The sequence below is a fragment of the Phascolarctos cinereus genome, unplaced genomic scaffold (assembly GCF_003287225.1).
Source record: "Phascolarctos cinereus isolate Bilbo 61053 unplaced genomic scaffold, phaCin_HiC Scaffold_4;HRSCAF=312, whole genome shotgun sequence".
Classification (NCBI taxonomy): domain Eukaryota; kingdom Metazoa; phylum Chordata; class Mammalia; order Diprotodontia; family Phascolarctidae; genus Phascolarctos; species Phascolarctos cinereus.
In genome coordinates this window covers 85,767,540-85,784,507 of record NW_027555847.1, presented here as the reverse complement: position 1 = coordinate 85,784,507, position 16,968 = coordinate 85,767,540, and the positions used below count along the sequence as shown (strand labels likewise).

The window sequence follows — 16,968 nt, the reverse complement described above, 5'->3', positions numbered from 1 at the left end:
ACCTGTAGCGCCTATTGGCCACTACCTGGCATAGTTATTTCTCTTTTGATGTGTATCTGTCATCTTCCTTTTTAGATTATAAGCTCCTTAAGGGTATGGCCTTGAATCTTATTCATCTTTTTATCTCTCACAGTGTCTAGTAAAGTTCCTTACCTAGGGGAGAATGTCAGAACTGAAAAGGATTTTGGAGATCATTTCATCTGATGCCTTAATTTTATAGGTGAGATGTTATTATTATTGTTCAGTCATGTCTGACTCTTCATGATTCCATTTGGGATAGTGTATGGTAAATAAATTCAAGATGGCAGCCAAAAAAACTACCGTACCCATAAGTTGCACTGAAAAATTTTAATGAGTAGGATGAAGGAAGTGTCATTTCCATTGTGGGTACCACACTTTAGGAAGACCAGGATGGTGTGAGAGCTAGATGCTGCCATGACATATGAGAATAGTTTAACCCAAACTGGTGAAGCTTAACCTGGAGAAAAGAAGACTTGGGGAATGATGGCCACGTACAATCACCATATTTCAATATCTAAAGGGAAAAGGGAGCAGATTTTTCTGTGAGGCAATTAGGTAGGAGCTAGGACCAATGTGCAGACTTTATAGGAAGGGAGATATCAGCTCAACATTAAGAGGAACCTTCTAATAATCAAATCTGGTAGTGAGTTTCCTGTCACTAGGTGATTTTAAGTAGAAGCTGGACAATCTCTTCTTGAGGATATGGCCAAGAGGGATTCATGCTTCAGGTCGGATCAGATGCCATATAAGGAAGGCCCCTTCTAGTTCTTAGATTCCACTATCCTTGTGGACTGGCTAATTTAATGAGTCACTGAAGATTTCTTTTAAATAGACCAGAATGATTAAAATAGGATTCAGTTTACACAAAATTAGGGAGCAGGAAAATGCCTCTTACATAAAGCAAGGTCTGCATTCAGAAGGAAACTTGGAACAAGTAGTATCCCTGAAAAGACTTAAATATGTAAAACAAACTGTCTTTCCCCCGCCCCCTTCTCTTCCTTCCTCCCTCTCCCCTGACCCCTATACCCTATGTCTGTCTGTCTCTCCTTCTCTATCTCCTCCTCCCTTCACCTACCTGTGTCTCCCCCCACTCCCCACCCCCGCCCACTGCCAACTTCTCCCATTGGACAGCTCTGGCTAGCTTTGATAAAGTTCTGTTTAAGACCATCTTCATATAAACACTGGGGCAGCCAAGAGGGAGGGAGAGCCAGCAGGGGTGACCACTCAGTGTTTGCCTGCTTCTATCAGTAGCTGGAGCAGCTGGGCTTGGGCAGCCTGACGCCTGCCCACAGTGCTCAGCTCTGATAAAGCTCCTGAGTTTGATAACCTTTTCCAATTAAGTGTCACTGCGCATTCAGAAGAGATGTGACCCCACTTGTCAGAACAGAATGGGGTGGCATGGGAAGTCTGACCTTACAAAAGAATGTCACCCGTATCTCCTCTGAATCCCTGTGTACCTACCATCTGCTCTTTTGCTGGGGCTTCACAACCCTATGCTGAGACCCATGTTCTTGAGCCACAAGGACATTGGACAAAGCCTGAGTGTCCTAGGAATTTAAAAATGGAATAGACTTTTGAGATCTTTTGGTCCAACTCCCTCATCTGGGAGAAGTGGAAGTAGAGTCTCAGAGGGCAGTGACTTAGCCAAGGTCACACATTTCCTAAAGAACATTCCCCTTTCCCTCCCCACTTTTTTTTTTTCCTGCTAAAGCATGCTGCCTCTCAGATGAGGAGAGAAGGAGTGACTAGTAAGAAAGACCTGAGTTCAAATCTGGCCTCTGACACTTAGCTGTATTAGTAACTTGTGTCTGTCTTGGTTTTCACATCACACCTCTCAGAGTGGTTGTAAGGATAAAATGACCGTGTGAACATCATGATCATTTGATTATGAAAATGTTTAGAAAATGCTTAGAAAATGTTTGAGTGGAGTTGGAAGAGACCTTAGAGGAAAGAGAAGGAGCAGAATTTGGAGACTGGACAAAGGCCCTGCAGTGAGCTTTCAACAAGAAATACCCTCTGGGATAACTATATACATACATATGTGTGCATGTATATATATACATACATACATACATATATACATATATTTAGATAGATAGATAGATAGACAGACAGACAGATAGATAGACAGACAGACAGACAGACAGACAGACAGACAGATAGATATAGATATAGATATAGATATAGATATAGATATAGATATAGATATAGATATAGATATAGATATAGATATAGATATAGATATAGATAGATATAGATATAGATATAGATATATATCTCCCTTGTGGCCTATGGAAAACATCATGGTGCATGGCAAGTACTCTTGGACACCCGGATTCTCATCCCAGTTCTGCTGCTGACCAGCTGGGCAATCTCCCAAAGCCATCCTTAGGCTGCACAGGTTTGGGGCTGCCACCCTCTTTTCTTTCTGCTTCTCAGATCTCTGCTGTAGCTTGGCTGGTTTTCTCACCACATAATCCTTCTTGTCCTATTTCGTCACCAAACTTCCAGGTCCTCTTCCTCCAGGAAACGAATCTGAAGTCACAGCACCTAACCCAATGCTTGGTATATAGTAGGTGCTTAATAAAATGGTTGTTGACTTGACCTGGGTTCTAATCTTGGCTCTAAAACCTGCTAGCTTGCTCTTGAGCATCAAAGGCTAACCTAGCTAAGTTTGGAGAGGCTGGCCATTACCAGATTGGCCAAAATATGACCAAGTTTTCAGTCCACAGCAATTCTAGAAGACTGACATGGAAGGGCCTCGGTCAGCATCAGTGAAAGGCACACAGAAAGGTATTATTAGAATTTCTTGTTTGTGAATTAGAGTAGGGAGAGAATACAAGATGTGTCTCCCACTCAAACAAGGGGCTCCTGGAGAATGGGAAAAAGTCTTCTTTAAAAAAATATTTTCCCCTTTCCCTCCCCACTACCCCATAAAACCCTTGTCTTCCAAGTAAGTGTGATATCCAGTCTGTGAAAAATATTAGTGACTGACATCATCAGTAGGGACCCACTGGCAGACAAAGGGATCTCTTAAGTGCTGGATTATGAACACACACCAATCACACCTCTCCTCTATTTCTCTGATCTTGTCTTTTGCCTATATCAGACTAGGAGGTCTGGTTGCTGAGCAGGGAAAGAAAGATCCTAGGGGAGGGAGGAAAGGGGGGGGCTCTTCCCTGCTTCTGCTAGCAAACAAGGAAAATTAGCATCGTTATTTTTATTATTGCCTGCTAATAGAATAAGAAGATATAATAATGTGGTACAGAGCTGAGAACATAATCAAAGGATTTGGGGACATTGTTATTGCTGGGAATGATAATAGTGGATTTTGAAATGGAGCCCAGTGGGCTGGGAAGATCCCTGGATGGCATGAATGTGCTTTTCTGCTTTATGCAAGTGGGCTTCCCAAATATTTCAGACTTCAATAATAAAAGCAGGAATTTGCCTTCCCCACAGCCAACCTCAGAATGCATGGTATAAGGGTTTTACTTTCTGCCCACAGTCATGGCATATAGGCCGATGGTGGCACTGAGTGATTAACATTAATCCAAGCAGCTTCTGACACAGATGCCAACTGGGCCTGCTCCCAGCAGCCCTGTGTCCACATCTGGGTGCAGATTCAGCACTTTCCCTACCATGTGGAATGTGTACCTAGCTCTTGAGACTGAGGCTCTGGATGGCACCAGAATTGGGAAAGATTCCAAGGAAACACAGAATAACAGAACTATAGGTTTTAGAACTGTAATGGACCTTTGAGATCTTTTAGCCCCACATCCTCATTTTACAGAGGACAGAAATTGAGGCCCAGTGAGAGGAAGTGATTAGTCCAAAATTACACAGCTAGTTAAGGCAAAACCAGGATTCACATTCAGGTCCAAGGCTCTTCCCACATATCCCAATGCCATCCTCAGACTGCAGAGGTTCGTGGCTTCCATACTCCTTTCTCTAAGGTCCCTTATAGATCTAAAATCCATGGTTCTATTATTTCTTGTTTCCTTGGAATCTTTCCCAATCCTGGTACCATCCAGAGCCTCAGTCCTCAGGGGTAGGTGCACATCCCCAGTTTTCCTTCCTTAAGCCAAACTTCTAGGTGTCCTTCCCCAAAGAAATGAACCTGGAGTCAGAGCCCTTACTCAAGTACCTATATAAAGTGCTTAATAAACACTTATTGACATGATTTGACCTGGGTTCTAATCCTAGCTCTAAAACTTGCTAGCTGGGAAATCACAGGTAAGTCACGTCAGCTCTCTAAAGTGAAGAGGCTACCTATGCCTAGACTAGACATGCTCCTCATGCACAGAAAGGCAGCATAATATAGTGGAAAGAACACTGGATTTGAAATCATGAGAGCTAGGTTCAAAGCCTGGCTCTGACTTGTCATAAGAAGCTATGAATGTGAGAAATTCGGAGAAACATGGGAAGACTTGTATGAGCTTATGCAGAGTGAAGTGAGGGAGTCCAGAAGAACAGTGTACATAATGATGACAACAATGTTGATAAAAAGAACTCTAAAAGGAAACAGCACTGAGTAACTGTAATGACTAACCTTGGCTCTGGAGAACAGATTATGGAACCACCCTCCTTTTCGTAGAGAGGTGGGGTATTACAGCTACAGAATACCATATATGTCTTCAGATGAGGTAAGATTGTTTTTGCTTAACTGCTTTTCTTTGTTATGAGGGAAGGTTCATGGTGGTGGGGGGAGAAGTGGAAATAATATAGGCAGAAATTATTGAAATGGAAAAAAAAACCCCAAAAGGTTCCAATAAAACTTTTAAAAATTCTTAGCTGTTACTAGCTGTATAATATTGGTTAATTCACCTCTCTGGACCTGAGTCCCCTGCTGTGGAAAATGAGTATGTTTCTAGCTTTCAATCCTACCTACCTGGATTTGTGTCTTTTAAAATTAGACTTTGCATTCGGCTGTGAATACTCCGTGAAGACCAGCAAGGTCGATACCTCATCCATCCATGCTCCTGGCCCTCCACTGCTACCATCGCCGCCGCCACCACCACCATCACCGCTGCCACCATGTTCAAGTGTCCCTTGGAGAGCTACACTGCATGACGGAAAGGATGACGGGATTGGCTCGTCATGAGCAAATAATAGTTTTTGCTGAATTCAGCTGGAGCCAATCAGGAGGCAATCAGGCAGACAAGAGGCCTGATGTGCTGCCGGGGTTCAGAGCTCCTAGCTCGGTTTCTCCTTTGTTGACACTCCCTGACACAGATGTGTAGGGCTTCCTTCACCCCAGCCCAACCAATCAGAGCCAGGATTTGTCTTTGTCTCTGCAACAAGATGTGAGTGGGAGCCTGAGCATCAGGAAAACCAAAGCCAGGGGATGTCAGGTTCGGGATGAGATGGGGAAAGAGGGTAGTTAGCGAGCACCTATTGAGCAACTGTTGCATACTTCTCAGCCCTTGGAGGGTTGTGATGGAAAAAGAACAGAGGGGGTGGGAACCCTTCATTCAAGGGATTATACAGGGCCTCATCCTTGAGGATCCCACAACTGCTGACCTCTCTGCTACTGTTTTGTGGGACTTTAGACCAGTAAGTTCTTCTGGGCCTGTTTCCCCATCTGTTAAGTGACCGTATTGGAAAGTGTTTAAAAGTCCATTCACGTGTGAGGTAATATGATCTTAGACTAAAGAATACAGCATGGTAAGGACATGATAAGGCCACTGAGGCAGGAGGCCTAAGTGAGTCACAGTGAGGAGACAAAAGAAGATGGATCTTAGTCCTCTCCCGAGGTATAACTTGGGTGTACAGACCAGGGCTTTGCCACAGGGCACTGAAATTTAGAGGGAGTCAAAAATACTTATATTCCTGTAGTATTATAGTAATACCTGAACTTAGCACCTACCTAGAAAGAATAATTAATTAAAATAGGAAATTACCAGGTGGGCCGCTACTCCCTCCCCAGGATGAGTTCCTCCCTGGCCTAGCTCACCTGGCTCTACACCAACCCCAATATAGTCTCTCTAGCATTGGCCCTGCCCAGTATCTTGGGGTCTCTGCTCATGGGAAGCTGTCATCCTAACGTTCTTTCTCACTCCCACAGGCCCTTGTGATTCAGGATTTCGCCACCCTCTCCCCAAGCTGAATTCACATTTAAAAGTTGATGTAAGGGCTATTTGATCATGCTTACTCTGGGAGGATTTTGTATAACTTGCCCCAGTGTGAAAATTACTGGTTAGGACTCTACCCCTCCCCCTCACATTTCTGACATCTCCCCCCCCCCAAAAAAAAATTACCCAACAGAAACCTCAGACTGACTGGCATCTGCAATCTGGAAGCCAGTGAGGAGAATGTAGGCTTCTAGGGTAAGTACCCAACGCCATCCACTCTGGAAAAGCTTTCATAAAACATTTTCATCTTCTCCTCTCTCCCATTCCTCTGGCCCAGGTCCATACCTCACCTGCCAGGCTGGGCAGCCCCTCTCTGCAGGAGAATTACACCACCTCTTCCCAGGGAGAGTGCTCCCCCCTTCCCCCAATCAGGCTGAGGAAATGCAATTTTTCAATCTCTGACTGTGCAAACACTAACACTGCAGAAGCTAATTTTACAGAGTTCCACTCTGAGAACTCGTCTTTGTCCCAGAATTCCTCAGCTTGGGGAGATTAGCAGTTTAGAGATTGGAAAAAATAAGTTATTTTAAAATTCAGCATAAAACATATACTCCCTCCTCTCGTCTCCCCCTGCCTTCCCCCTCCTCCTTGTTTCTCTCTCTCCCTCTCTCTCTCTCCCTCTCTCTCTCTCCCTCTCTCTCTTTCCCTCTCTCTTTCAGACTCAATGAGCTAAAAAAATGTTTTTGATTGGAAAGGAGCCTCTTACAAGAGAGGAAGAGAGGGGAAACCAGAGTGGGGTGAGGATGCCACAAATAACAGGAATGATTGAAAGGCTGGAAGTAGGAAACATCGTCATTCTGCTACCCTGAAAAATCTTGGCTTCTTTCTCTTCTTTCTTTCCCCATCCCTGTTCATAATTCTTAGCCCAACTCGAATCTGGGGCTGTTTGTAACCCACATTGTGTTGACCTGTCTTACCTCCCAGGAGGAGGGAGAAAGAAAAGGCCATTTTTCTCTCCATCTGGAGGACGATGCTGCCTCCTGAATTCTGGTCCTGCAGGCAGGCTGAGGGATCTCAGTGCCTCCTTCAGGCCCATGCCCTCACAGAGTAGATGCTTAGTAAATGTTTGTGGAACAAATGAATGCGATTTTAGCTTTTAGAGACTTTAAAAAACAACTGGTCCAAGCCAGATGAGGACAAGAGAGGTAAAGTAACATATCCAAAGTCACCAGTAATAATTGTTAGAGCTAGAATCTGAACCCAGGTCCTCTGACTGCAAAGCTAATGACTCACATATATCAGGGTCACTTCCCCAGATCCACTTCCTCTAGGAAGCCTTCTTTGATGTCATAGTAATCTTCCCCCCATCTTTGGAGCTCAAACAATCTGCTCCATATTACTATAAGCTTCCAACTAGGCTGGGAGCTCCCCTAGGGGCAGGGGGACTTATTTTTTGTCTCTCCTCTATACTTACAATATCATTTAGAATAGGAATGGACATATGGCAGAAGGGATAGCGTCTTAGTAAAGACAACCAACTTGGATCATAAATAGAATTATTAAATAATTAATATACTAAAATTAATCAATATGCATTAATGTATTAATATTAATACATTAATAAATAGACTTTATTCTTATAAATAGAATAATTATAAATTAGAATAAGAAGGGGGCCTTAAATATTATCTCGTCTAACCCCCTCTTTCACAGAGAAACCAAGACTCAGATAGGTAAGGGAATTTGTCCAAAGTCACTCAGGTAGGTAGGTAGAAGTAAAGAATTAAGGAAATAAACATTTATTAAGTGCCTACTGTGTGCCAGGCACCCTGAGAAATGTTTCACAAATATTATCTCATTTGATCCTTACCAGAACCTTGGGAGATAGGCTATTATCCCCATGCGACAGGTTTTTTTCTTTAAGCCATTATTATTTCCATTTTATATTGGAAGAAACTGAGGTGAATAGCTTTAGTTAAGTGACTTGCCCAGAATCACACAACTAGTCAGCATCTGAGGCTAGAATTAAAGCCAGATCTTTCTGACTTCAGGTCCAGGGCTCTGCCCATTGTATCACCTAGTAGAGGCAGGAGGTGATACTCCAGCCCACATCTTCTACTTCCAGCATATACTTTTTGAATTAATCATTAGTGCTTGTGACTTCACTGTGATATTGGAAGAGGAAAGAAGACAGATTTCAGAGATAAAAAGAAAGAGGCTATATAATGGGGAAGTATAGTCAGCCAACAGACATTTATTAAGCACTTATTATGTAAAAGGCATTAATTATGCTAAGTGCTGGGGCTAAAAGAAAGCCAAAAAGAGGGTTGGTCAGTTCTAGCTCTCAGGGAGCTCAGCATCTAATGCAGAGAGACTCTCACCTACCTCCATACGCTGTCTGGCACACATATACCCCATGTATTGGTAGACACACACAGATACATCCAATCAATCTAATATAATAAGCATTTATTAAGCACCCCCCATATGCAAGGCTCTCATAACCTCTTGACTGGATTACTGCCTTTTAACTTGTCTCCCTAACTAAAGTATTTCTCCATTCCAATTTATCATCCATTTATCTGTCAAGTTCTGAGTACATCAGACCCCCTGCCCATTCCCTGGTGACTCTCTATTACCTCCAGGATCAACTATCAATTCCTCCATTGGCATTTAAAGCTTTTCGTAATGGGGCCCCCTCCTACCCTTTCCAGTCTAGACCCATGTGAAGTCCCATGAACATGTCTTCCTTTCCTTGTGCTATTGGCTTCCCAGGCTTCTTGGAAGACTCAGCTTAAATCCCACATTCTGCTGCTGACCTCTCCTGGTCAACCCTAGCTGCCAAAGCCTTCCCCTTTCAGGTTACTGTTCCCCCTCCAATCTAGGGGAGCTGGTGGAGCAGAGGATAGAGGGCTGGGCCTGTAGTCAGGAAGACCAGAGTTCAAATTCAGCCTTAGATGCTTCCTAGCTTTGTGACCCTGGGCAAGTCACTTAACCTCTTTTGCCTTACTTTCCTCAGCTGTAAGAGTAACCTACTTTGAAGGGTTGTTGTAGGGAATTGAATGAGATAATATTTATAAAGTGCTTAGCACTGCCCAGCACATAGTAGGTACCAAATAAATGCTTAATTAATCCCTTCTACTCTATATATTGTACCTAGTTATTTATTTGTTAGCTCTGCATTTGACTGTACACTCCTTGAGGGTAGGTAACTTTTTTTTTTGGCATTTCTTTGTGTTTCCAGCTCTTAGTGCAGAACCTGGCACTAAGCAAGCATTTAATAAATTCTTGTTGACTGAATGACTCAAAGATAGTTCCTGACCTCAAAAAGCTTGCAATCTACTGAGGGGACAAACAGCACTGGCCACAAAATAATATCAGTTCACATGTATACAGTGCTTTGGGGTTTGCAAAGTGCTTTACATACGTGATTTCATTTGAGCCTCACAACACCCCTTGGGAGCTACGTGCTATTATCATGCCCATTTTACAGATGAGTAAACTGAACCTCAGAGATGTCAAATGACTCACCAAGGGCCAAATGGGTAATAAATATCTGAGGCAGGATTAGTGGGATGGGAAGTGGGGCCTTGCTAACTTTGAGTTCAGCATTCTATTCCTTATACTCTAGAACATACCATATGTACATGGTAATAGAAGAAGAGAGAGCATTGAGAAGCAAGGGATTGGGAAAGGTTTCTCCTAGGAGAGGGCACATGAGCCGAATCCCCTGATCAAGTGACATCCATGGAACGACTTTAGCCCGAGTTCATTGTTTATCCTCATTCAGTCCACAACAGTCGAACAGCATAACATCTCTGGCTTTCTGGATGCCGAGAGCTCAGAAACAATCTAATGAAAAATAAATATATTTACAAGGAGATGTCAAAACAGCCCAAGAAGAGTAAAAGTAATGTGGCTGTACCAGGGACAGGGACTTTTATTTCATCCTCTCGCATGGTCCACAGGCTGCTCCGGCAGCATGGAGAGATAAATATTTTAAAAAGCGACACTTTGGCAATGCATGGTTATGCAAGACAAGGAATAATTAAAAAATAAATGACTTTTTTTTTAAAACACAGAGTTACAAACATTGCACCAATCAGATTAGTGAGGAGTTGGGCCAAGACTGAGTTCCGTCACAGTGAGGATTTGCTACCATCTGAAACTTTGAGGGAGAAGATGGAAATCTGCCCCGAGTCTAAAATCACCTCCCAGTTTAAAAAAATACTCCAAATCTATCGAGTCTCTAGAATTTTTTTGCAGGCCTCATTTGGCAGCTTCCAGAAAAGCAAAGAGATATAAGGTTTTCTCAGGCTCCTTACCAGTAGCAGTTAGGTCTATAAATAGCTTAATCTCCTTGAAAGCAGAGAGAGAGGCGGGGAGACAGAGAGAGAGAGAGAGAGAGAGAGTAAGAGAGAGAGAGAGAGAGAGAGAGAGAGAGAGAGAGAGAGAGAGAGAGAGAGAGAGAGAGAGAGAGAGAGAGAGACTAAAGCCACAGGCTCCCTCTATAAGCCCTGATCCCTTCCACTCTCCCTTCTAGGCACTCCTCTCTGGTGAGAGAGACGATGTCTGCCTGTGTTCCTGACTCTCAAAGCACTGACTTGGGACTTGACCTGGAAAATGTCTAAATGACCCCTAAATGGGGCTGAAGGCAGTGGAAAGTGACAAGAGAGCTGAATTCTGGTCTCAAAACTGTCCCTCACTTACTAGGTGACCTTGGGTTGAAAGGCCCAGGACATAGATGTGAGTACTGGCTCTTCTCCTAATTTTCTGTGTGACCTGCAGCCAATTGTTTTACTAGGCACCCTCCTTCCTCCATAAAATGAGCAGACTGGACGTGATGAATTTAAGAAGTCTACAGGAGACCCAGTTTGAGATGTCTACTAGGTAGTGGCAAATGCAAGACTGGAAGTCAGCAGAGAGGTTAAAGATGGGTAAGGAAATTGGAGAATCATTAGCATGGAGAGGATAACAGAATGCATAGGAACCGATGAGATCAGTAATTGATAAAGAGGGAGAAAAGGAGAGGGCCCTGATAGCAGGTGTGACCTGGATGAAGATCCAGCAAAGGTACTTGAATTGGAGTCCTTTCATGGGTAGATGGAGAACCAGGAAGTGCAGTGTCTCTAAAACTTAGGGAGAAGAGAGTATGAAGGAGAAGATACTGTGATTGACAGTATCCAAGGCTGCAGAGAGGTCAAAGAGAATGAGGATTGGGAAAAGGCCATTGGATTTGGCAATTAAGAAATCACTGTTAACTTTGGACAGGGCAGTTGCAGTGGAATGATGAGGTCAGAGGCCAGACTATAGAGAGTTAAAAAAAAAAAGAAGGGGAGGAGAGGAAGTAGAAGCACCTATAGGAGCAGGCCTTCTCAAGGAGTTTAGACACAAAAGACAAGAGAGATATGGGAATGATAGTGGGGATGGAAGGAGCAAGTGAAGGTTTTTTGAAAATGGAGGAGACAGTGCGTAACTGCTAAACATCTGTGTGCCCAGCTCTGTACCAACCTTCTGTGGGAGAGACTGAAGTACTTGAGTTGATCTCTGCCTTCAGGAAGTTCTCAGCCTGGCACAGGACACCAGGGTCATGTACTGGTCCATGGGTCAGACTCCCAGCACAAGAGTAGTTGTAGAGGGAGAAAGCACCATGCATGAAAGGACCACGAAATGCTTCCTTGAGGAAAGGTAGGATTCAGAGAGGCAGGAGCAGGAAAGAATTCTAGGCAGGGTGTGAACCAAAGTGTAAGAGGTAGGAAAGAGGGGAGGCAGGCCAGGGTTGAGGACAGCTTAGTTGAGATTCTGTTTCTCTTGCCAGCAGTTATGAGAGGTTCCTTTATCATCCCACCCCTGCTCAGGCCAAAGCTTGGACTCTATCTTAGACACTTAATTGGCTGTGTTACCCTGGCAAAGTCATCTACTCTTTCTTAGCCTCAGTTTAATAGCACCTAGCCCTCCCCTGCCATGAAGAACAAATGAGGTAATGCATGTAAAGCAACATTGAAAACGAATGTAAGCGCATGTCAATAAACATGTATTCAGCACCTCCTGTATGCCAGGTACTAAGATAAACATCGGGGATACAAAGAAAGGCAAAAGACAGTCTCTGTCTTCTGGGAGCTCAGAGTCTAATGGAGGGATTCAATATTCAAACAACTCTGCACAAACAAGCTATAAACAGGATAAACTAGAAATAAGCACAATATCGCCATGAGTTATGATTATTGTTGTTGTTGATATTGTTATTTCTTCTCCCTGGTCCTTGTCCCCACTTTCTTGTTCCTAATCTCTCATTTGTGAGTCTCTTAAACTCTTGGTCTCATCAGGGGAAGGGGGAAGGAAAGGAATAGCACTTAGACATAGCACCTTCCACGTGCCAGGCACTATGGTAATCACATTACAAATATTATCTCATTTTGATCCTCACACAACACCCCTGGGACGTTGGTGCTATTATTACCTCCATTTTTTAGTTAAGGAAACTGAGGCAGACAGAGGAGACGTGATTTGCAGAAGGTTACACAGATAGTAAGCATCTGAGACAGAATTTGAACTCGGGCCTCCCTGACTCCAGACTCAAGCCTCTCCCCATTGCACCCCCTCTTCTTGCTGCTATCTGATTCTGAGCTTACAGGTTGTTGTTGTCTGTCCTTTGTGCTCAAAGAGGACCACGACTGAATACTGAGAGACAGAAGAAGCACCCTGAAGGATTTTGTTCTTGTATATCTTTCCCAGGCATCTTTTTCAAGTCAGCAGTCTTCACCCTCATGGTGGAAGCCTTTTTGGGAACGCGCACTTTTTGCTTTCAGAATCAGGCTGGATTATGCAAACACGGATCCTCACTGTAGCACTATGTCTCTGGGTGTATGGCACATCTATATTTTAGCCTTGGCAAGCACCACTCGTCGGCAACAAGCTTTCTGAGTTCCTACAGCACGAGGGAGGCCAGCAATATTCTTCCCATTGCACAGTGGGGAAGACATAAGGAATGAGGGCACCTGCCCACCAAGCAGAGGCAGGGCTGCCCTCTGAGGCCGGTGATTCTTGTCTGTGGTTCAAGGTCTTTGAGCATTTGTTAAGTAATGAAATATTCCATGTCCATGGAAAAATACAAGGTTTATAGCTAAGATATTGACCCTGACTTCATGAAGTTCACAGACTGTGAGGACAACACACACACACACACACACGCACATACACACACACACACAGACAGAGATAACTATAATATACGACATATCAATATATGAATATGTGATACCTTGTAAAACAAGGTGCTATGTGAGTCAGGGGGAGGAGGGTAACCATTATCTCCAAAACAGATATGAGGGGGCTCTGTATAGGAGCAATTATCTGACGTGGGGCTTAAAGGATGATTAAAGAGGGAGAAGAGGGGCACTCCTGGCTTGGGTAATATAATGAAAAAAACCCCATAGAAGTAAGAGCATAACCAAACATGTTCCAGGATGAGATGGAGAGTGGAAGTGAAAGGTGGTAGAGTTTGGCTGAAGTATAGAGTGAGGAAAAGGGGAGTAATGTGACATAAGGCTGGAAAAGTTGAGTGACACCCAAATGTCCTTGAATGCCAGACAAAGAAATCTGACCTTTAAATTGGTAGGTAATAAGGGATCCACTCAAGATTTTTGAGCAGTGACCCAAACCCATCCTCTTCAATCCCAGAGGCTCAGTCTATCCTTCCATAGCAGTCAAAATGATCTCCCTAAAATGTCTTTCACAATCACCACTCTTCACCTGAAAAACTGACAATGGGTCACTCTTGCAGTAGACAAGTCCAAGTCCAAACTTTTCTATCCCATCAACTGTCCATTCACTATATTGATTCACATACTCCTCTTGGAGCTTGTATTACCTTGTCACCCCCTGAACAGATCACACTTATTCCTGTCTCTGAGTATTCGCTTGTTCTGTTCCTTTTTAGAATGTCTCCCCTTTTCCTCCTACCCCATCTCATAAAATCATAGAGTCTTAGAATTTTAGAGGTGGAAGCTGAGGCTCCAAGAAGCAAAATGATTTCTCTATAGTCAGTCTAGTACAGAAAGCTTGTGGCCCACCCCATCCCCAAATCTGGGGCTTCTCACCCCGAGGCTGCCATATTCCATCCATTATTCTCTCTCTAAAATCTAGCCCAAGCATTCCATGACTATGTTGTCCCTTTCCCTCTACTTCATACACTAAAAACTCATTTGCTTTGCATTCTTCAGTAATAATGTAACTAAACTTTATACAGTTTCTATTTATAGATTTTCATAGCTCTGTGGTCATTTGTTTCCTCAAGCAGATCAAAAGCTTCCCAAGGGCAGAGACTGGGTCTTCTCTTTCTGGGACCCAAAGGTCTTGCTGATATGCTATAATGAACAGATAAGAATCATTTGTTTTTAACACATTACAAGCAAATTGACTGGTCTTCTTGGTGCTTTAAAGAGTAATTTTTTTTAGGCTAAGCATCCCTTTTTCCAAGAGCCCCCTCTGAACAAAATATCCCGAATCCCTTATTAATTTAATATTATACAAAAGAATTTGGGTTTTAGTGAGGGTGTAGTCACTAATCTCCTTAAATATAGTCTAGGAAGGTGCTACAAGCTTAAGGTAGTAGCTTGTCAAGGTGCCAGTGGGGCCACATGAAAGCCAGGAAGGACCCCCTAGGCTGAGCTAAAGAACAGTGGGTGTCAGATGAGTATCACAGCTCAGCCACCTTCCCCCCAATCCCCTCAGGATTCCCAACGTGCCAGGGTACATTTTGTTCAAAACTTCCTGCCTCTGGTTTCCAAGCTTCACTTAGAGACCAAGGAGGAGACATTTAGGCCTGGGGATAAATCAGTTTTTAAAGTCAAGGGGCAAGAAAAGGCAGGTGTCTTAAACTTGTTTATTCTAAGAGCTACACAGAGACAGGAAAATTCGTCAGAGCTTTCATCCATTACCGTGTCCTTGCTGAACCCTGGGTTCAGCTATGCAGGCCTGGTTGAAGTCTTAAGTCCCTGCTCTGTTATCTGCTAAAATGGAATAGTTGGGAGGAGAGTGGATCAGATGATCTTCAAAATCCCTTTCAGCATGAATATTCTGAGAATTTGGGAGTGTAGACCCAGGCCCAGTCTGGATAGTGGGGAGAGGGAAAGAGCATGCCTTTCTATAGGACTTCATGGTCTTGGGGGCGAGCAGGGAAGGGGAGGGTTCACACACAATGACATTACAGGATATGATTAAGTGTTGAGTTGTCAGGTATAGACTGTGAGGGCTATCAATGGTCAGAGGATAGTGGCATCAGTATGGACAAGAGAAATCAGCAATGGGTCTTAGAGGGAGTGGCATCGCAGTACAAACGGAGGATGGAGAGCAGGGAAGCTGGAAAGGTAGCTTGGGAGGCTTTGAATTTCAGGCTCAGGAATTTGGATGAGATCCCATAGGCAACAGAGAGTCAGCGATGGTTTATAAGCAGGGAATGGTCATGATTGTAGGGAGTTTAGTCTGTCACTGTGTATAGGATGGATTCAATTCACCAAATGCATTAAGTACCTATTCCATGTAGGTGGGAATCAGAAATGAGTAAAAAGATAGGGTTTCTGACCTCCCAGAGTTTGGTTGAATAGAAACATATATAAATTATAAATTACAGAGAAAAAATGCAATTATGTAAACCATATATCAATATATTATTTATAGATATAGAGATATCATATGCAGAAATAACCTATTTCTATAGTGTCAGTCAACAAATAAAGTCAGTCAATAAATATTTAAGTACCTACTATGTGCCAGGCATTGTGCTGAGTGCTGGAGACACAGAAAGAGGTAAAAGATAATCCCTGCCCTCATGGAGCTTTCAACAGTGCTTAACTGGTTCATATGGCACTTTTCTCAAAATAGTCCTATGAGGTACGGAGTACAAGTATTCAACCCAATTTACAGATGGGGAAAGAAAGGCACAGGAAGTCCAAGTGATATCAGTCAGATAAAGAAGGAGGCAGGCAGGACCTGAAGCTAGGTCTTCTGACTCATAGTTGGGTCCTGTTTCCTCTATACCACAAAGGGTGATATACCCTGGTCTGAAGTGTGTGCTTGTGGTGAAGTCAGAGAACTTGGGTTCAAATCTGCCTTCTACTATATGATTTTGGGTAAATCATAACCTCTCTGGGCTGCAGTTCCTTATCTATAAAGAGGGGAACTAAACATAGCCAGCTACTAAGTAAAGTCCCTCTCAGCTTGAAATTGATGATGCTATGATCCTCAGGCTTAGGTCTCCTGCTCTCTGGGCTCTTGGTTAACATAGATGCCTTTCATCACCTGCTCTGTTGGGCAGCATAAGCCCAGAGAAGAATCTGACAAAGGCCACGATTCACTAGCTGGGAACATAGAACTGTGTCCTTGCTAAAAGGAACTCTTTGCTTCCTCAGGTCCCAGGAATGCCTTTCAACTGAGAGTTAGCCCACACCAGCAAGCTCAACGGCATTGAGGTGACTGCCTGCTCTTCTGGGGTAAAGGAAGACAAAGGCTTAACATACCTATGCAGATGTATGTGTATGTATGTATTTTCTTTACAAAGGATAGAGATTAGATCTGTGATTTCCTGGATACAGGGAACTCCCAGGTGAGGAGACTCCCTTTACCAACAGGGGCTGCCATCTTCGTAGAGTTTTAGTCCCAGTTCTTAACATTTTTTGAATCATGGACCCCTTTGGGCAATCTAATAAAGCTATGGAATTTTTAAAAAATCCATGAAGTATATACAATTAAAATAGAAACCAATTTTTTTCTTTTGGTCTGCTTCTTTCACAACATTATTAATAGGGAAATGTGTTTTACACGATTGCACATATATAGCCTACATCAAATTATTTACTGTCTTAGGGATAGGAGAGGT

The 16,968-nt window shown here is 43.3% G+C and overlaps 1 protein-coding gene across 1 annotated transcript in view; it reads right to left on the bottom strand.

Annotated features, from left to right (window-relative positions):
- Positions 1-16,968, bottom strand: part of CACNA2D2 (calcium voltage-gated channel auxiliary subunit alpha2delta 2) — a 424,057-nt gene that overhangs the window by 285,796 nt on the left and 121,293 nt on the right. The window lies entirely within an intron of this gene.